The 21542-nt window shown below is 49.9% G+C and overlaps 1 protein-coding gene and 1 long non-coding RNA gene across 2 annotated transcripts in view; one reads left to right on the top strand and one right to left on the bottom strand.

The window, feature by feature from the left end:
- The window catches only part of SLC6A6 (solute carrier family 6 member 6), an 87674-nt gene extending 72728 nt beyond the window's left edge, over positions 1 to 14946 (bottom strand). The window contains exon 1 of the mRNA XM_066351191.1: positions 14660 to 14946. The gene's annotated coding sequence lies outside the window, so the exon portion shown is untranslated. The remainder of the gene's footprint in view (positions 1 to 14659) is intronic.
- Positions 14451 to 17039, top strand: LOC136382181 (uncharacterized). Its single transcript, XR_010747213.1, has 2 exons — positions 14451 to 14541; positions 15920 to 17039. It is a non-coding gene; the product is annotated as an uncharacterized lncRNA (long non-coding RNA).
- Positions 17040 to 21542: the final 4503 nt, after the last annotated feature.

Here is a 21542-nt window from a genome sequence, read left to right as displayed (position 1 = left end):
CCTAAAGACTCACTAGGTCTTATTTTCACGGGAGGCCTTATATTTTTAAGCTTGAAAAAAATTGCACTAGGTCTTATTTTCGGGAAAACAGAATAACTCAGAGTCTCCTGAACAACTGCAGACACCCACACATCCTCTCCTCCAGGCTGCGCACAACTCCGTGAGGGACTCATAAGTGATTATCAGCCATTTTCTCAGATGGGAACCTGGAGGTCACAGCAAGGAGGACTGCAACCCAGTAGTGCTCAGACTTTAGGGATGACAGCTTTTGTTCTTTCAAGACACCCTCTTCCAAAATCCCATTGCCTGCCATGTCAAGAGTAAACCCAGGAGGGCTGCTTGGAGGAGGCATAAGACAGGCCTGAGAGCAAACCAAACTGTCAACCTCAATTACCTCTCCTGTAAAATAAGCTCCCACCCAGTGTGGAGGAGGTCAGCAAACCTCAGAAGAAAGGAACAGTAGCTGGCTTTTATCTGTTTATTTCCTATAAAGTCACCAGCCCAGGTGGGGGTCACCAAGCACAATATTCTCTTTATCTGAAAGCAGAACTCACATTCCAACTTCTCAACAGCAGGTACCTGGCTTCCAGCTGCCTTGAGCTACTCATTAACCAGGACTGGGCCTCAGGAAAGGGCTGAACCAGGAGTCTGCTCCCAGTCTGGGGAAAGGAGAGGGGAAGGCAATGCTGGATGATGCCGATACTAGGGTCATATCAGCCAGGGTTCAAATCCTTCCTAGCTTTGTGACCTCAAGGCGAATCAATGGACCTCTCTAAACCTCAGCTTTCCTATCTGTATAAGGGAGATAATATCTGTGCCCACCTCACGGGGCTATTGTGAGGAATGCATGAGTCTAGAAAGTGCCTAGCAGTGCCTGATCCAGAGTAAGCACTCAATAAATGTTATCTGTCATTCTTGCAAAGAGAATAACAGTACCCAAGTTGTAGGAGTGTTGTAGGATAAATGAGCTAGCATACAATTAAACCTCTCATCACCACATTCGGCATGCTGTTAAGAGTTAAATGTTAGCAAGTATTCTTATTGACATTTATGATGGTTTATTAGGATGACTCTGGAGGTGACAGAGAAGAGACATCTCTGTACCTACTTGGCAGCTGGTCAGGGAGGTATCCTGAGCCACCACAGATACGCCTGCCTGATTGTTCACTCTGATGCTACAGCATGAAAAACAGGTCTCCACAGGGTCAAGTGAACTGTGACAGAGTACCTGGGGTGGAGGGTCTGAATGACAAGTAGAGAATCTGGACCACCACTAGCAGCAGCCCACCAAGGGTCTGCAGGCCTTTTCTCCTGGTCCTGGCTTGCCAGGTGACCCCAAGTCAACCAAACCCAATCCTACACCAGTACAAGTTTGGTCAGGGGCATCACCTCTCCCCCAACCCTACCCTCCAGGAGAAATTACTGCCCAGGGAGCCAGGATTTTCCAGTTCCAGAGGAGAATCTACTAGCGAGTCATGAGATCAACTTAGAGGTCAGAGCTATCATTTTTACACAAGAAACCAGAAGTGAGCAGAGCCCCGTAAATGGTGGGGGCGTGAGTTATTATTTTTGAAACTGTGGTTTCAGTTTCATGCGTGTGTACCTGTGTGAGTAAATGCAGCATCCTGTCGTAAAATGTCTTACTGAATGTCACAACTAGAAGACTTTGAAAACCCCTACAGTAAGAACGTTTTAAATCAAGGTAAAGAAGACATCTGCAGAAAAGTGAGTGAGTCCGGTTCCTGCCCCATTAAAACCCTTTTAAACACAGTGTTGTGATCCTGAACTAGGGTGGAAAATCTGTAAATATCAGGATACCATCAGCCAAAACTAAATGGCATTAAGGTCTGTAGATTAGATAACAGAACTGTGTCAATGTTAAAAGTCCTGGGGTTGATAATTACGTGTGCTTACATAAAAGAACGGCCTCACTCTTACGAAACACATGCTGAAGGGTTACGGGTAAAGGGGCATCTTGACTGCAAAACCCCCAATGATTCAGCAAAAAAAAAAAGAGAGAGAGAGAGAATATTAAAGTGACTATTCTTATACCATAAAAAGAAAAAGAGATGAACTGAAGTGGCGCATGTCGACAGTGGGAAAATCTAATAAGTGAAGGGTATATGAGAGTTGGCTATAATATTCTTGCAACTTTTCTGAAGGCTTTCGATTTTAAAAAAGAAAAAAATCTAATAAAGAGAAAACTGGGGTAGCAGCCCTGATTCCTGAAACATCCTGTCTGTGCTAGCAGTCAAGCAGCTCACCTCTCACATGCGTCTGACCCCAATCCTCAGCATCAACTCAGCAAGGCGCCCATCACCACTTGGTGGCAAAGCCAGGAGGGGAGCTAGGCTAGGGCTCCCAAATCAGTGCTTGGCCCATCTGCAGGGCTGTCTCCCTGGCACAGGCGGGCAAAGATGGCCAATCCAGGCTGTGGACCCACCACCAAGGTGACAACGTGCGGACAAGGGCCTGAGGCTTCGGTCTGTCTCTTCCTCTTAGGCCCTGGCGGAAACACCATGCTACTGCAGCCACACCTCTGCTCACTGCCACAACTGTGAAACCCCTCGCCATGGAGAGAGCTCGGTGCCATTTACATTTGGAGGCTCCTCAGAAAGGGCTGTTGTTCTGGACCTACTACAATAAGAGGAAGAAGGAAAGAAGACCTGGTCAGGTTGTGACTGTACACAGGACTCTAAGTCTTCTTCCAGATGTGACTACCCAACTCGCACGTGCTAGGAGGGACCCCCATGAACACCCAGCAGGGACCGGATAACTGGGAGTTCAGGTGCTTGTATATGCACTCACATACTCACAAACTGACACACATGCATGCAGACACACCTGCTCATACATCCCTCTCTTGGAAGCAGTGTCCCTGAAACTGTCCACAGGTAGCCTGTGCTGGGAGGAGCAGATGGCCTAGCCCAGGGTCAGGAGGAGATGGCTCTTCTTGCTGACTAAGCTGCCCCCCGCCCCCGCCAGCCTCGACCCAAAGGTCTGCACTCCTGTGAGCACCCCAGCAGCCCAGTCATATGCCCAGGTCTAGGAATGACTGTTCCCTGCAAGCAAGAGGACACGCCAACGCTAGATAGGTGGGCTGTGGGAGGCCCTGGGGACCCCGGATTCTTGGAGAATACTTATCAACTCTTCAGAGGCTCTGAGAGTCATGTGCCAAGAAAATCTGTTGAGCTTTGCTGACCCAAGCAGTCCTCAAATGTGACTGACCCCAGAAGACTTTTTTTTTTTTTAATAGAACACCTCCTGCTCTTTGGAACTCAGTTTGGGAAATAACGCAAGTGGGGCCGTCCCTCCTGGGTCTCATCCCACCAGCAGAGCTGTGCTGGAAGGCTCTCCTGCTTTACTGGAATATAGTTAAAAGGCAGAAACCCAGGAAACAGTTCTTAACAACTAAGATCTTACACTGAAATGGCTGAGCAGACAGGGGCCTCCAGGCCAGGTGCTTCCATTCACACCTCACTGTGTCTGCAGCCCTGCTCTCAGAGCCTCTTCACCAGACCAGAGGGCTCCTTGTCCCCTCATTGCTGTTAGGGCCCCCACTGTCAACAGGCTCAGACTGGTGCCCGCTGAGTCAAAGGTACTACGGCATAGGGACCTTCAGTCAATCATTTATTGAGCACCTACTCTGTGCCAGACACTGTTCTGGGCACTGAGAACACAGCAGTGAACAAGACAGCTGAGATCCCACTCTCATGGAGCCTGGAACCCCATGGGAAAGGCTAACATGTGACAAAGATGTCATGGAACCTTTGTTTTCTGGGTAGACACATAGGTCTGTGAAGGCTGGGGTAGATTAGAAACATCTCCAACTGGTGTGGGTGATGGACGTGCCAACATGTACCTTGCTATTCTGGACAATATCAAGGAAAGAGGGACAAAGGGAAGGATGAAGGTAGCATGTTGAATGCTCAATCACAAGCACATTAAGGGAACCAGAGGAAGAAGAGTATAATTCTACGTGGGGTGAGACCTAAGCAGCTGCATGAGGCCAGCTCAGAGAGGAGGATAAGAATGGCACTAAGTCCCTGTGGGTCTGGTGGCTGGCACCCAGGCCCCTTCTTCTAGGGACAACCTTCATGGAGTCCACCAGGAGACCCACATGCACCCATTTTCAGTCTGTGGGGTTCTGGGTGGGCTAACCCCACCTCCTACTTCCCAGGGTGGCCATGTGAGCAAGGCCTAGTCATCCAGAGGGGCCATCACAACTGGCTCAAGGACAGGCACATGACCAAGCCTGGACAATGAGAGTGATGACAGGAGTTATGCTAAAAATACTGAGAAAAAAAGAAGGCTCTTTCTAAGCCAAAATGGCTATGCTAGGAGAAGGAAAACCCTGTGCAGCTGGGGTACCCCAAGGAAAATGGAGCCAACAGAAGAGGGACACAGAGCAGAGAAATGGAGAGAAAGGTGTCCCAATGACAGCTCTCAGCACCTGGATCCAGCCATGCCTGAAGGAGGGTCCTGGAGCTTTTCACTTAAAGGAGTCAGTAAACTATCTTTTTTCTTCCAGTTAGTTTGAACTGATTCCTGTTGCTTGCATCCAAGAGAATCTAGACCTATGCCCTGCTGTGAATATGCTGTATAATTTTATGCTGCCCCCTTCCCACTCAGGCCATCAGAAAAGTGGGGTACAGATGAAATGTATCTGAGATCCCTTTGTAGTGGTAGTAACTCTAGTTACCAAAAGAGCTATTGCAAAGAGGTTAGACTGCGGATCCTCCCCATGTAAGAGAAATCAGCCCTTCTCAGAGTTCAGCCTGGAGGGCTTGTGAAAACAGAAAGCTGGGCCCACCCCCGTCTGCTTTATCATTCTACTACTGCTGGTCCAGTGACCACCTAGACTCTAAATCTGTCCTACTCTTCCCATTTGCTTAGGGCAGGTGCCTGTGCAAAATAAAGCCCCAGCCAGGCTGGAGACCAAGGCCACTCGGTCTTTAAAGCAGACCCCCAATTAAGTAAAGTGATCACATGGTTCAAGCATGAGCCAGTCTTTAAACAACTAAAGCACTAGGTCCCAGCTTACACCCATTCCATTGCCCACCTCTCTAGCCAGCCCTTCACCCTGGGGTTTATCTAAATATTGGGGAGGCTGTAAGAGACACGGAGCCTCCTTGGGCTGCTGAGGCTCCTCCAGGAGCTGTGAGCATCCCCCAGTGGCTCTGGGCACAGGCAGCATGCCAGCACCAGATCCTGCTGCAGGCCTGGGCCTGAAACGCTGCCTCGGCTGCCCTGCTGTCAGCAGGGCCTGGCGGGCCCTGGGCTCTCCCTGATTTACATCCTACTTGGCTGCCTTTAAAAGCCTCCTGTGGCTTTTGGACCAAGGACACTGTTCAGCAGAAAAGGGTTTCCCCACCAGCATCCTTTCCAAGGTGGCACTGGCTCAGAGGGTCTGGCCTCCTAGCTATGGAACCTTAGGCTAGTTACCTGCTCACTCTGGGGCCTCAGCTTTTCCTGTGCAAAATGGGAATAACGGTACCTTTTGCAGTGATTAGGGAAATGCTGCTGACAAGGCCCTGAGCCTGGGTCTGGCTCTACAAAGGCAGTGGGCACCCCACAGCTATGACTTATCTCCTTTGCTCAGATTGGTCCCCAGACCAGCAGCACTGGCATCACCTGGCCCCACCTTGGTCTTCCTGCAGAAAGGGGCATTTTACCAAGATCCCAGGAGAGGTCTACAGCGTCCAAGTCTGAGGGGCTCAGGTATATGTTTTTATTGTGGTAGCAGCACCCTAAGACAGAGCCGAGACTGGCGTGGAGTTGGGGGATGGCAGGTAGGGGTCAGAGGTAATGAAATGTTGAGAGGAAAGAAAAATTATATATCTCTCAGTCTCCCGAGCCCCTTGATCGCTGGGGAAAGGGGAAGGGGCCTAGGCGGGGTGTGTCCTACAGTGAGACTTAGGAGTAGGTGCTGATCACATGACTCAGCTAAGGTAATAAGATTTACTAAAAACATCCCAGGTCTTACATTTGGGGCTTCCAATAAATAGTCAGGCTGCCTCTGCTCCTCTCCACAAAAGGCTGAACCTTTTGCATTGAAGGAGGCAAATTAAATTACCCTCTGCCTAGAGCAAACTGCCTCAAACTCACAGCAGAGGTGGGAAAGGGGCTGCCCTGGAAGGTCTGGCGGGGGGAGCCCTGGGGGGGCGGTGTGCAGTGAAAGCCTGTGAGCCCCGCAAGAAGCTAGGATTTCCCCAGCTCTAGCCTTGAACTGCCCTGTGAAAGTGCTAAGTGTCCCCACTGAGGGCTGTGAATGGAAAGGCCCCTGAATCACCTCCCCTGTGCTTCCACTGGTGGTCCCCCTGCGGCACCCTGCCACACTTGCCACACCTCCAGGGCTGGAGCCCCAGCAAGCTGCGGCATGGGGAGGGGAGGGGGCGCTGCCCAGCGGGACAGCACTGCAGTCAGAGAAACCAGGTGACCAGGTGCAGATGCAAAAAAAATCCCATGTTGAAAATTATTGGTTCAAATTTCTAAAACTCTGTGTGGACAACACAGAACACGCCTGTGTCCAGAGCTGCCCCTGGGAGACCATTTTGCGGTGACTAGTACTGTTTTCTCAGGTTTGGCACGCAAATCCTTTGAAAACAACCCACACCTTCCACTGGTGAGAAGTGGAAGACCACCGAATTCTGCTCAGTACCAGTGAGGAGAGGCTGGCAGGTTTGAGGGGGAGAGAGGTCCTTTTCCTTTTTCTTTTTTTTTAAGGTATGCTCTAATCTATGTTCTTCTACCTACGGTAGAAGAAAAACCCACCCTGTTCTCCCAGCAAATGTTTTTCACTAAAAGCCCATTGCCATAGCTCTGCTCAGAGCATCTGAGAACACAGGCCCCAAATCGGGAGGCTCCTTCCTAAGGAGGACTAAGACATCTTTTTTTTTTTTTTTTTTGTATTTTTCCGAAGCTGGAAACAGGGATAGACAGTCAGACAGACTCCCGCATGCGCCCGACTGGGATCCACCCGGCACGCCCACCAGGGGGCGACGCTCTGCCCACCAGGGGGCGATGCTCTGCCCCTCCGGGCGTCGCTCTGTTGCGACCAGAGCCACTCCAGCGCCTGGGGCAGAGGCCAAGGAGCCATCCCCAGCGCCCGGGCCATCTTTGCTCCAATGGAGCCTCGGCTGTGGGAGGGGAAGAGAGGGACAGAGAGGAAGGAGAGGGGGAGGGGTGAGAAGCAGATGGGCACCTCTCCTGTGTGCCCTGGCCGGGAATTGAACTCGGGACTTCTGCACGCCAGGCCGACGCTCCACCACTGAGCCAACCGGCCAGGGCCAAGACATCTTGAGAACCAACAGGATGATAACAGTATCCTTAAGGAGGTCAACCAGAGCAGCATCCAACACGGGGATGACATGAGCTCCCCAATAGAGAAAAGAAAGGGCATTTCCTCCTTTTATTCAGCAGGTACTTTCCCCTAAACTCAAACTCTCCTTACAAGTTAGGACTGAGGACCAGAGAAGATAAAGGATTCGCCTAGATTACACAGCATGCCAGCAGCCAAGATCATCCAAACCCTGGTGTTCCAGTGCCCCTGTGATAATTCATTAACTTATCCCGTGCTCAGCTTCATAAGGGCACGATTTGTTCTGTCTTGGTCACCTGCTACATACATCACCGGGGTGAATTTAATTTCCAAGCCTGGGCCCATTCAGATGTTTAAACTAAGGCCTCCCATCTCAGGATAGAGGAAATTGGAGGGGTGTGTGTGTGTGTGTGCGTGTGTGCGTGTGTGTGTGTGTGCGCGTGTGCTGGAGCACCCTCCTCCCCCTTCGTCCCCTAGTCAGGGGGATGAATTCAAGAAAAGACCAAGACCACAGAGGCCTGAGCTCTGCCCTACAGGGGCTCAGAGCAGGGTGAAGTTATGTCTACTTTGACTCTCATAAAGTTTTTGAGTGCTTACCATGTGCCAGGCATCATTAAGGGGTTCAATGAAAGCTTCTTGAAGTAGGTGATCATACAAAGAAATGCCCAGGAGGCATGGAGGCTGGTGAGGAGGCTACTCTCTTGAGCTGTGGTTACATCCACCCAGAGAGGAGACACCAGGTGCCATCTGGTAATAGAACGAATGTCCTTGAAATAATGGCCTGAGCCACCGTCATCTCCAGGTGCTGACTGGCTATGCAGCAAGACAGGAGAGCCTTCCAAACCACCCCTTCTAGTGTCCATCACCCACTAAGCATGGCTCTGCTGAAACCCACTGGCCAACTTCACCTCCCCCCCCCCAACCAGGCAGTGGGCAACGTGGCCCCCAGGGTTAAGAACTTTCTGCTGGATGGGGGTGGTGAGACATGGCAATAATTCACGTTATCACTTTTATTCTGTGCCAAGGCAGACTTTGTTGGAGCTGCCCTGTGGCGATGTAGTCCAAGCCTCCACTTAATGGGAAGGCTGAAGCTCAGAGGGGCCATGAAGAACCCAAGGTGAGCAGAACAAGAACTCAGCTCTCCAATTCTACTCCACAGGGGCCAGAGCTGCCCACCAGGAGCCAGGCTCCATGCTCCTCCCCACGCAGGTTGTCCTGCTTTCCAGGAACCCCCATTCCTGATTCTACAGGTGCCTCCTGAGCAGCCAAGCTCTAAGGAATCTTTCAGATTAGTATGACTTTGTGGCCTCACCCTTTTCCAATTTCGCTGTGATAAAATCAGGATCTGAGAGTCCTGACCACCAACCATTGAAAGTCTGAGACAGAGGTAAAAAACAGTCCTTAAATACACCTACCTGTTTTACATAATCACTGAAAGGCAAGTGGGGCTGGGGACCGACCACAGGTTTGTGAACAATGGCCTTTTTGATGGCCTATCTTCCAGAGCTGACCTATGTCTCACTCAGACCTCAGCCTCCTCATCCATAAAGTGGGTGGACAGGAAGGGTTAACTCAATGATCCCAAAGTCCCCACACTCTCCAGCGAGGGGCCCACTCTCCCCTAGACCTTTCAGGTGTTCCTTGACATAAATTGCCTGGGGTTGTTCATTAACTCTTCCTGATAGAGATCTCCTTCCCTCCAGGAGGCTGTGAGTTACCTGAGCACAGGCACTGTTTGATTTATTTAACCCTGTCCCCCTGGTCACAGCACTATGCCTGGCACCAAGTAGGTGCTCAATAAACAAGAGGACAAGATGAGCTCTGCTTCCAATGCTCCTCCCCATTTCCCAGCTCCGTGAGCTGGAACAAGTCACTGCAGTCAGGGTGGTAGGGCAGAATGGGTGCTCAGTGAGAATGGTTTCTTCCCATCTCAGAATTTGAATGGTCTCAGGTTGCTTTTCTGCCCTTTTCTGCCCACCGTCAGGGCAAGTCCACCATCATTGGGTGGGGGCATTTCATTCACTGTGCTGGCAGCACTTGAGGTGATGAAGACAGGCCAGCCTAGATTAGTGATTCCCAAGTGCACACTAGCTGCTCACAATGGCCTGGCAGATCTGTATGTTCTGAAAAGCAGCGTTTCTACAATAGTCTGCTGTTTGAACAGAGTGAGAGGCAGGACCAAGAACACTACGATGCTATTTTTATTAACAACAAAACCAAACCACATCTAGCTTAGATCCTAAATAATCGTTAGATATAAGAGGAAATAAAAACCAATCTAGAAAGTAATAAAAAGGAGCATACGCCCATGTAGACATCTGAGGGATACAGTTAAAGCTGTAGGCAGAGGAAAATGTATAATCTTAAATCCCTTCATTGTTATTATAAAAAGAGAGATCTATGATAGGTTGTCAGTCAGATAGAAAAACTGAAGGTTAGATTGCACTTATTTTTTTAAATGATCTTCAAGGATCATTTCTAGCTTATACTTTTTTGTATTGCTTGAGGTATATTATTTTTTGTAATTAAAAGATTCCTTTGACAGTTTCCCACTAGAAAAATGAAAATATGTATATACTCACAAAAAAGACTTGTACACCAATGCTATAGAGGCTTTATTCCAAATCACCTCAAACTGGAAACAACCCAAATATCAATCAACAAAAGAATGGATAAACAAAATGGTGCATCCATACAACGAAATACTACTCAGCAATAAAAGGAATGAACTATTAATATATGCTGAACGGCACAGACGGATCTCAGAAACATCAGGCAGAAAGAAGCCAGACACGAAAGAGTACATGCCATTCAAGCCCATTCTAGGTTTGGCCAAACTCATTTATGGTGATAGAAATCAGAAACTGGTTCCTTTTGGGGGGGAAGGACACAGACAAATTTTCTGAGGCAACTGGAAATGCTCTGTATCAGTGGTTTTCAACCGCTGGTCCACAGGTCTACCAGAAAATTCATGCCAGTCCAGGAAAGAGTTAACCACCCTGACACTGTATGAATGAAGATTATGAACCAAATCAGCACAGGTCCTTGGACCAGCAGTTGAAAAACACTGCTCTTTATCTTGATCTGGGTGTTGGTTACACCTGTATAATTTGCCAAAACTCATCAAACTGTAACAGAATCTTTGCATTTCACTACATGTAAATTATATCTCAACTTGATGTTTTTCTTTTTTTTAAAACATTATCTTTTTAAAAAATAGATTTTTAGAGAGAGAGGGGAAGGGAGAGAGGAAGAGACATTGATTTATTGTTCCACTTATTTATGCACTTATAGGTTGATTCTTGTATGTGCCCTGATGGGGGACTGAACCTGCACCCTTGGTGTATAGGGATAACACTCTAACCAACTGAGCTACTCCACCAGACAACTTATTTTATTTTAAATCAGGAGGAAAAAAATTTTAAATACAGATTCCCAAGCTCTACCCCTAGGGGTTCTGCTTCACTATCCAGACTAGGCCTGGAAATCTGGATTTATAAAAAGTAATTCAGGTAATTCTAGTCAGGTAATTCTGATACCTGACTAGAATTACAGTTGCTGCCCCCCCCCCTTTATTGTTTTGAGTGATTTGCAGTTGGTTTTTACAAGAGAGTGCTGGTTGATCATCAAGCTTTAGAAACGTAACAATTTTCATTCTCTCTGACCTTTCACAGCCAACCCTAACCCCTGCCCCTCAGCTCAGATTTCCAAAGGAAGCCTCTGACCAGGTGAGGTGAGAAGGGAAATCCCAGAGCCCAGTCTAGGACAGACATACCTCACCCTAAAGAGGCCAGGCTTGCATGATCCCAGGAGGTCAAAGCCAGTATGTTAATGGCCTGTGTACCTGTTAAATAGCATGTCCAGGCTTTTACCCTGTGTTTACAAAAAGAGCTTAGGGCAAAATTCATTGGCACAGAAACTGCTTTGAGTCATGACCAACAGTGCCTGGGCTACCCTCCGTTTTCTATACCCCAGACTAGTTCCTCACTCACTCTCAGGGGTCTCCAGGGCTCCGTGTTTAACTGGCTTCCCGAGCACTGTCCCTAAATCTGGTCTGATGCTATTTCTATCTCAGCTGCCCTCAGAATAAAGTCCAAGCCCATTTACCTGTCACACAAGGCCCTCGACAAGTTCCTCTCTCCAGCTGGGTCCCTGGGAGACAGACATGTCTGTGCCTTTGCAACTGCTGTGCTCCCTATAACACCAGACCATCCTGTTCCTGCATTCAGATGCCAACTCCAAAATCACCTCCTCTAAGAAGACAAAAGTTCCTCCTGCCTACGGCCCTGCCATCAATGCACACTGAGTCGTCACAGCACCCCAAGGATGGCACAGTCACAGCAGCTGCCACACTGTCCTTTCTCCTCTGGGCTATGAGCTCCTCGAAAGCCAATATTCTACCCTGAATCCAGTGCCTGACCAGAACTGACCTTAACAAGGTTTATTAACCAACTAAATGAGGCACATTAAAAAAAGAGCTCTCATTCACATTTGAAGGTCACTGAGCATTTCTACATCCACAGCTCCTCCCCAGATCCCATTAATTCACACAAACACTTTGGTCAAGATAAACTGGTGAACCCAGAGAAGTGAGATGCAGCTCCAAAGAATCTGACTCTCGCTATGACCTTTTGCAGAAATTGGGGGTCAGCTCGCACCAACCGCACCAATCGAGGTGACACTAGGACTTCAAAGCCAGCCCTAATTTTTACCCAGACCCCCTCCACCTGTAGCCAAGCTGCATTCTAGATATTCCTTGTGATTTATTTTTTAGCTCTTTCCGATATACAGGAATATGTTCAATAACTCAAGTGTCTTATCATTTTGGGAACTTTGGAAAGACACCAAAAAGTACAAAGGTACAACTCCCAAGTCCTTTGACAGGCTGACAGGTGGACAAATTGGAATTAGACAATGTTACTCATGTGGCCAAATAACCTCCTGGGGAGGCTGACACTTGCGTAGTAAAAGCAGCAAGGCTCAAAGAGAAGGTACAGAGAAAGGACAATGGATAACTAGGGACAGACTCAAAAGTGCCAATGAGTCCCACACACTCCAACCCTGAGGACCGGGACACCTTTGTCCCTTGTTTTCCCCAGTCTTGGTCCAATTTCAACCCTTCAAAACATTAGCTACTACAAATCCACAGAGCCAAAACTCACAACTGGCCAAAGCTTGAAGCCTAATCCTACCATTGCTGCTGTCCTCTGGCGGCTCTCAGTTTGCCCATCTGTAAAATGGGTACTCCCACTAGGGCCTCCCAATTCCACAAAGCAGATGTGACCCAATCATAGCAAGATGAGCTGAAAGAGAGGTTGACTGCAGCTGTGTCACAGGTCAGTACAAGGGTATCCCTGAAGGAAAAAACCTTGAGGTGCGCCTTAGCCTTTACCCCATACTGCAGTGACCTGGGACCTCGTGACACCCTCTAATCAGCAGCTCTGAAGCCTAGTACGGCTTTACAGCTTACCACAGGCTTATTCAGCCTCATCTCCCTCAATCCCCTCAAGGACACAGTGAGGCTGGCATTGGCGTCCTTGCTGACTGAGGCCCAGGAAATCACCCAAGGTCGCAGGCAGAATAAGACAGAGAGACACAGTACTTGAACTCAGCTCCCTGGGGACAAGCTCCTGACTCAGATTCTGCTTACCCCATAACCAGTTTACATCATCCATTTTACAGATGAGTTAACTGAGGCCCAGAAATAGGTTGCCCAACGTCAACTGGGGGGTTGAGCCAGACCTAGGAACTCTAGCCATTTTGCCATTCTACCCTATGGTGGGTACCCATCAGCCAGTGCCCTGAGGCCCCTTTAATCCCCCTTCCTCCTAACACCATCCTGATGAAATTCCTTCTCCACTCCACCCCCACACCTCCTCTTGCCCACCCCACTCTCCCTGGATGACTCCCTAGTTGAGAGGAAGGCAGGCGGTTGGTTGCTAAGTGCTCACCCGCGCTCTCTCTCTCATAAAAATAAACTCCTTCTGGCTAGGAGACTCTGGATGAGATCCCCTCCCTTCTAGCCAAGAAAAAATTTAAAAGAAATGTTAAAAGATCTCCTCCATGACATTTATTTGAACATCAGCAGTGCCAAAGCGTGGGCCAATTTACCAAAGTCCAAATGGAGCCACGCGCTGCTAAACCTCAAAACCTCAGCCTGAAGACCCTCCGTTCAAGCGCCTGGTCAGTTACTGAGCTGATTTATTTCACCAGGCAGGAAATGGGGGCCCGGGCTGCTTCCCAAGCCTTTGGGGCTGGTCCTGGGGAAGGCCGGGATCTGGCAGAGGCCTGGCAGTGACCAAAATAGCCAGGCTGGTGGCCCTGCCTAGCACACACCTCCCTCTTGAGTGCCCAAGAAGGCAGCCCACAGGTCCTCCCTCCAGTCCAGGCTGACGCTTTGGGGCTGTGGATTCTCTCTGAGATTCTCTTTCTGGCCGGTGGCAGCGATAGAAACTCCTGCCCCAAAAAGCAACCCCCAGAAGGAAGAGGAAAAGTCAAGAGTGTCCTGCTGTCCCTGCTCACAGCCCACTTGGCCTCCAGCTGTCCCTCAAGACGGCTGGACCTTGGCACTACCACCTGCACGCCACACACGGGCAGCACTCTTGGAGCCATGCCGCCCTGTCTCCTCTCCCCACTCAGTGCCTGCCCTGAAGAACCAGCTCTGCGGTTAAGCCCTCTAGACACCAGAGACACTCCCTCAGGTACAGCCGAGGACACACAAGTACCAGCAACCAGGAACCCAGAGACACAGCCACACTTGGGGACACACACGTGCACAGCCAGGTACTTTCAGACACACACACACACACACACACACACACACACACACACCGGGACACACAAATGCAGACGTCTGAAGACACAACCACACTCAGGTATTACAGACGCACCAGAACACACACACACACACACACACACACACACACACACAGAGTCCTGGACACAGAGAATAGCAGGTATACATTGGGTCACACAGTGCATGCTGCTGGGGACATGGAGAAACAGCCACCCTCAGAAACACACACACACACGGACGGGGAGATACATACAGACCCCCGTAAAACAGGCGCACGCGCACGCACACGCGCACACACACACACACACACACACACACACACACACCTGCCGCCTGCACAAGAAGCCTGAGTCTTTTCTCTGGGGAAACAATAACAGCCCCGCCAGCAGGTCTGAGCAGCCGACTGTCCGTCCCTCCCTTGGTGGTGAGAGGGGACGCCAGAATGGGGGTGGGGGCCACTGGGTGGAAAGGAGGTCGGGACTAGCTGGAGCGCAGGGACGAAGCGAGGGCTCGGCGTGCCCGGCTCCCTCTCCCTCGGGTACCTGGAACGGCAGCGGCGCTGCGCTCCCTTCCACTCGCCGGGGGCTGCCCGCCCGTTGGATCTCTGGCCCGCGGGGTCCGCGCTCCGCGCTGCTCCGCGTGACTGGGTCTCAGAGCTCGCTGTCCTCTGAGCTCGGCGACGGCAAGCAAGCGGGGTTGAGACTACGGCCCGGAGCTCGGCGCTGGTGACGGCGCGAAGGAAGCAGTAATTTATAAGCGGCTTCTTCCTGACCTCGCGTGTCTGTTGTCTGAGTAGGCAGCTCTCAGCATCACCCATCCTGCTGGGTGGAAAAATACCAGCTTGGCCGGGCCGGGGGCGGGGCCGGGGCGGTTAGGGGCGTGGCCGAAGAACCCCGCCCCGCCCCACACGGGGACACACACATATGTACATGCGCGCGCGTGCACACACGCACACTTCTCACACGCACGCGCGCACGGGCTCGGACACACAAAGAGCCCGGGCTCGCCGAGCGCGCGCGCGCACACCTCAGGCAGTGGGCGAACATTCGGTCCGCTGCTTCCCCCATTACAGCGTATTTTCCAGGAAACCCTTACTCTACAACCCCTGATGCCAAATGATACCGCCCGTCCTTACCACCTCCTGCCAAGAGAGGCCGCAACCCCGACCCGCTCTGACTCCTAACACCAGTCTTTAAAACCCACCACTCACCCATTCACTTGGTTTACGAGAGGGGCCTGTGGTTCCTTGAGTGACCAGGTCCAAACCACTCCACTACGTCCTCCTAGGCGACTATCCAGGTTCTCAGCCTTGATATGCTCCTTCAAGAAATGGGCACAGCGCCCTCGCTGCCTTTCAGGCATGAGGGCAACCTGAGATTGTGATGTGAAGCTGGAAAAGAGCTCCCGAATTCCTGGTCTTGCCCCAACTGGGTGACCTTGGGGTAGTATTACTCCAGCTCTCTGTGCCTTGCCTTCCTGATCTGTAAAATGGAAATAAAAATAGGAAAACTTATCACCCCTGGCTGCTGTGAAGATCCAAGGTTAACAGTGTAAAGCAATCAGAACAGCACCAGGCACTTAAGTGCCGAGCGAGTGTCAGCTACTGTGACTATTTTTAAATGAAAATGGGGAATGTGCCATTATTCTTGTCCTTATTTGCATGAGCGGATCCTCAGAGACCATTTTCCATAACGAGGCCTGGCTGAGCATGAGGGGGAAGTGCTCTGTGACTTCCAGCAAGGTCTTTTCCCTCTCCAAGCTCCAGTTTTCTCCCTTCTCTTTCTCTTTTTCCCTCTCTGCAGCAGGGAGGCTGTGTGGAAAACTGGATCCTTCCACTTTTACACTGAAAATGAAGGAAGAAATACCAAGCAGGACCTGCAGACAGCCACCTCCCCACACACCATGGTATACCTGGCCCAGCAGGGACCCACTGCCTAGAGGAGCTCCATAGCACTCTTCCTGAGTAGCCCCAGAGATGGACCAGGGATGCTGAACAGCAGGATTCTGGAAATGACACTACCTTACCCTGGCTTCCTCAGGCTTCCTCATTGAGGCCCCCTGCTGACTGGTTCCATCTTGACCTTCTGGCAGGCTACCCCCACTCAGCTCCAGCCAACCTAGACACTGGCCACTCCTGGCACATACCCTCCCTTGCCTTCCCCTGTGTCTTCCCTGCCCTTCTCTCCTGGCCCTAGGTGCCCCTTTCTCCAGGAAGCACCCACGGTCCAACAGTGTCTCCAGTGTCCCAGCAGCCCCAGGTGGCATCCACTTCCAGTCACCTCAGCTCCTTCCTTAGTTCAGGCAACCTGCACCCCTTTTATCAGTAAAGAAACCAGAGCTGGAGAGGAGAAGCCACTGAGTTCCCACATTTCTCTCCTTCTGCTGGAATTAAGATTCCTCTACGAATTGAGGGAGCCAACAGCAAGCAGAAACTCCTGACTGTGCGAGTCACTGCACACAGTGCAGAGTGGCAGGTCCTAGTGTGAGGATGTGACTCTGGAGTTGAGGTTGGAACCAGGAGGCTTTCACTAAGCCACAGGGTTAAGGAGAACGGAGAGATAAGCAAGTTTCAGGCAAAGGAAGCTGTTATACAAAAGCTCAGTGGTGAGCATGGTAGTGGCCCTAAGCAAAGTTGATGCGGGCCCAGCTGAGGGTGGCAGAGAGTAAGCGAGGGCAGTGAGGCCACAAGAGGAATGAGGGGAATGGTATGTCCAGGGTTGCAATTTGAAAAGGTCCATTGGGTCGTCTGAACTTCAGCAAGCCAGTGTAGTGCAGATAGTGCTGGCACAGAACACATCGACAAGTTCTGTCCAACCCTCTGTCTTCTTCCACAAGGGTTGGGATCTTGTCCTTTATGCCCCTATTGAGTCCTGAGCCTGGCATACACAAGTTACTCAATAAATGTTTGGTTTTTTTATTTTATTTTTAAAAACCCTATATAGATAGCACTTAGCGACATGTTGGGGACAGTTCAATGCATTTAAATAGGTTAACTTGTTCAATCCTCACAATAACCCTATCAGATTGGTAGTATTACTCTCTCCATTTTATGGAGAGGAACACTGTGCCTCAGAGAAATTCAGTAACTTACCCAAGGTCACTCAGTGGTCACATAGTGGAGCTGGAGTTCAACCCAGGCCATCTGGTTCCAGAGGCCACACTTTTAAATGACTGTATTCCTAGGCTCTTAATGGTTTTCAGACAAAAACCCAGCCCTAGAGGGCAGGAGAGAGGTGGGAGAAAGGAGCAGGAGAGGAGCCAGGAAGGGCTCTGACCTCAACCCAAGGCCAGGTGGGTGAATAAGAGGCCAGAGGTGGGACGGGGGGGCATGGGGAAATCCAGGATGAGGTGGAGAGAGGTTGGCACAAAACCAGAGACACACAGTTTCTATTTTCCTCTCTTCTGCTTCCCTGCTGTGTGACTTGGGCCTGCCTACCCACTCCCTGTGCCTCGGTTTCCCCATCCATAATATGGGACAATAAATCCTGCCTCATAGACACATTGTAATGAGAGATCTCAAACTGGGAGGAGGAGAGGGGAAGAGTCTGCCCTGAATCCAGCTCCCAGATATGCTTCTGTGGCCTCCATTTGGCTTTAAAATACTTGAGTTAATTGCCATGAATAAAAAGTTGGGAGACTTCAGTTTAGAAACCTGAATGTCTGCTTTCCTGGAAAGCCACCTTAGTCCCATTATTCATCTGTCTACCATCACTTGGAGTTAAGTGGCATCAGCACCCCTCTTGCATGGGGACATGGGCTCTCCAGGTTGCCAGAGTCCCCACCTGGCTAGTTCATTTATGCCACCTGCCTATTCCCTGCATGGGGATGACTGTGAGACCCATGGTGTACTTTGTGCATCATCCCTGTCCCCGTGCCAGGGGATGGCAGCTGGAAGCTCTAGGAAGAGACTTTGAGCACCAAGGAACCAAACCCATTGGCAACGAAGAGGGAACTTCAAGGAAACCCAAGCATCAGTTTCCATCAGAAGCCACATGCCAGCCTGAAATTCTGCGGGGACTACCTCTGCCCATTTCAAAAATGAAAATCAATAGCTGGGAGCGCTCAGGGAGGGCGCTTGAGGAGAGATGGCCAAGGGTCAGGCTTTCTTCCGTTTGCAGCCTTGAACAAGGCAGAGAATGATATTGTGAAAAGGAAACTTGATGAATTTTTTTTAAGCAGTTGGCAATAATAAATTAAAATTGATCCAGAACTTTGAACAAAACCCTTTGTCCCTTGTTTCGGAATATTTTGTCTCATCTTTTAGTCAACCAACAAGAGTTGTTGAAATGCCAGCTGGAGGTCCATCTGGCCAGCTTCCTAATACCTCTCAGAACGTCACTCCCTAAGGAGACAAAGTGACGACGCTATCCTAGTCACTTTCTCCTGGGCACATCCCATGTGACCACATCTCTGGAGGTGCACAGATAGTTGGTTGTACCACAGAGGCTTTGTCAGAGCATCTGAGTCTTCGGGAATCTGCTTCACCTCCCCACCCTCCTCCTGCCTGCTTGCAAATCCCAGCTTCATCTCTCAAAATCTATGAGACCTTGGCCCTGGCCCGTTGGCTCAGTGGTAGAGCATCGGCCTGGCGTGGAGGAGTCCCGGGTTTAATTCCCGGCCAGGGCACACAGGAGAAGCGCCCATCTGCTTCTCCACCCCTCCCCCTCTCCTTCCTCTCTGTCTCTCTCTTCCCCTCCTGCAGCCAAGGCTCCATTGGAGCAAAGTTGGCCCGGGTGCTGAGAATGGCTCCATGGCCTCTGCCTCAGGCGCTAGAATGGCTCTGGTTGCAACAGAGCGATGCCTCAGATGGGCAGAGCATCGCCCCCTGGTGGGCGTACCGGGTGGATCCCAGTCGGGTGCATGCGGGAGTCTGTCTGACTGCCTCCCCGTTTCCAACTTCAGAAAAATACAAAAAATACCAAAAAAAAAATCTTTGAGACCTTGAGTGAATTGTATGACCTCCCTGTGACTCAGTTTCCTAAAGTGTAAAGCCAGACTAATCATAACCTCTGTATCCCAGGTTGTTGTAGGGAGCTGACTCACAAAAAGCCCTGAGTCCGGTGCCTGGCAGGGCATTCAGTGACCCTCCTGCATGCATGCCCTGAGCTTTTCCTCCTCCTGGCCTCCCCACATGCTATCTCCTCTCCCAGACTGCTTCCTCCCCCAAAGCACTTAGCCCATTGCCCACCTGCAGCCTGGATCTCAAGCACACTTACAGCCACAGTGAGGGAGCACTCAGAAGGCAGGGGTCCTTAGCAATGCCTAGCGCAGGGCCCAAAGTGCAGAGAAGCCCAAGAAACCTTGCTGGATGTGGTCTGTGAGTGGCAAGCCTCCAGGGTTCACTCTCTCCTCTCCCTTGGTGGGTACTGCAAATATGTGTGTGTGGGGGGGGGGGACATGTGCACATTTACACATTCACCAATACTGCTGCCACTCTTCAGCTCATTAGCCACCTAAGCCAGGCCATTGTCTCCCTCCTGATGATTGCAGGGGAAGGTACAGTAGGGTCCTCCCTGACCTCCTCTCCCACGCCCCAGCCACCTTCACTCAGCCTGTGAGAGGGATCCTGAAACTCTCCTCCATTACTGGTGGGGGCATGGGATGACACAGCCACTGCAGAAACAGTTTAGCAATTTCTTTTTATTTATTTTTCTTTTCTTTTTTAATTTTTTAGTGAGAGGAGCAGAGGCAGAGATAGACTCCTACGTGTGCCCTGACTGGGATCCACCCAGCAAGCCCACTAGGGGGCGATGCTCTGCCCATTTGGGGCCCTTGCTCAGTTTCAACTGGAGCCATTTTTTAGCGCCTGAGGACGGCCATTGAGCCATCCTCAACACCAACTTCCAATAGTCAAGACATGGCTGCAGGATGGGAGGAGTAGAGAGAGAGAGAGAGAGAGAGAGAAGGGAGAGGGTGAAGAAGCAGATGGGCGCTTCTCTTGTGTGCCCTGACCAGGAATTAAACCCGAGACTTCCACAGGCCGGGCCAATGCTTTACCACTGAGCCAACCAGCCAGGGCCTGCAATTTCTTATAAGGTTTAAACATCCACTTAACCTATCAGCTAACAATTCTGTCGAAGTAAGAATGTAGAGAATTTTTATAATAATCATTTGAGTCAAACAGAGGATACACCTGGAAGCAAGATCTCAACAGACTGAAAAAAAACTCCCAAGAAATGAGTTTGCCACTTCTCATGCATTTAGATTTAAGGAGGGAACAGAAGGAAGATTATATGAAAGCAAGGTGGGAGGATTACAGGATTGTTATTTTGAGGGTGGTCTTGCTTTAGAAGGAAGGGTCTGAAAAGGGATTAACAAAGGTGTGTTAATCTAGATGCACAGAACAATGGACAGGGTTTGCTTAAAGGAAGATAAACCTTTTACAAGGAAGTTATATGCCTGGGGCATGACTACCCTCATGACCTACCCAGTTAGGAATTTATGATCAGATCAACTTCTAAGACTACTTTTCACAGGACCCCTTTTTCATCCTGAATTCTGTGCCTACTGTTAAAAGAAAAACCACAGGTCCAGAATGGCATCACTTGTGCTAAAAGCCCATGATACCAAATCTAGATTTAATACCTAACCTAATTGTAGTTTTGACTTTTGACCTTCTGCAGAACTGTAATCAACCAGTCTGGAATTTTCTGGTCAACACCAATGAGGTAATCTGTCACAAGGGCCAAAAGAAGAGGCAATTCGCATTATAAAACCCTTCTTGTTCTCTTTCCCCAAAAGGAAGATGTCCCAGCCCAAAAATAATCCTTTCATTTCTCTTGCTAATAGCTTTTTTGCACCACCCTTCTTCTCTTTAAAAACCTTCCATTCTGTTCACCCCCTCAGAGCACCCTCTATTTACTAAATTGGATTCTGCCTAATTCATGATTCGCTTAATAAAGCCAATTAGAACTTCAAATTTACTTAGTTGAATTTATTTTTCTGTTCAAAACTTGCACAAGAATGTAAATACCAGCATTATTCATAATAGCCACAAAAAAAAAGCGGGGAAGGGGGGAGGAAACAGCTCTGGTTGTGTATATCCGCAGGAGGAAGGGCTCCTGAGATGCACAAAACCCTGGGGGTAATCTCCAAAACACCTGATGGGGGAGAGGACCGCCACAGACCACATGCTGTGCCGTTTGTTCCAGTGATGGGGACTTTTAAATCAGAGGAAGTAAATCTATGGTCCTGGAAATCTGAGCAGTGATTGGGGGGAGTCAGGGAGAGTTGGCCTGAAGGACCCTAGGAGAACTTTCAGAGAATTGGAAAGTTGCTATAACCTGATTTAGGTGAAGGCTACACAGGTGTATGTGTAGGTGTATACATATACAAACCCATGGAGCTATATACTTTAGATTTGTTGCATATCACTCAATGCTCTGAATATCTCAGTAAAACATCCAAAGAAAGAGTTTCAGACCC

This window comes from Saccopteryx leptura, chromosome 10 (genome assembly GCF_036850995.1).
Source record: "Saccopteryx leptura isolate mSacLep1 chromosome 10, mSacLep1_pri_phased_curated, whole genome shotgun sequence".
Classification (NCBI taxonomy): domain Eukaryota; kingdom Metazoa; phylum Chordata; class Mammalia; order Chiroptera; family Emballonuridae; genus Saccopteryx; species Saccopteryx leptura.
This window is presented reverse-complemented; position numbering and strand designations above follow the sequence as displayed.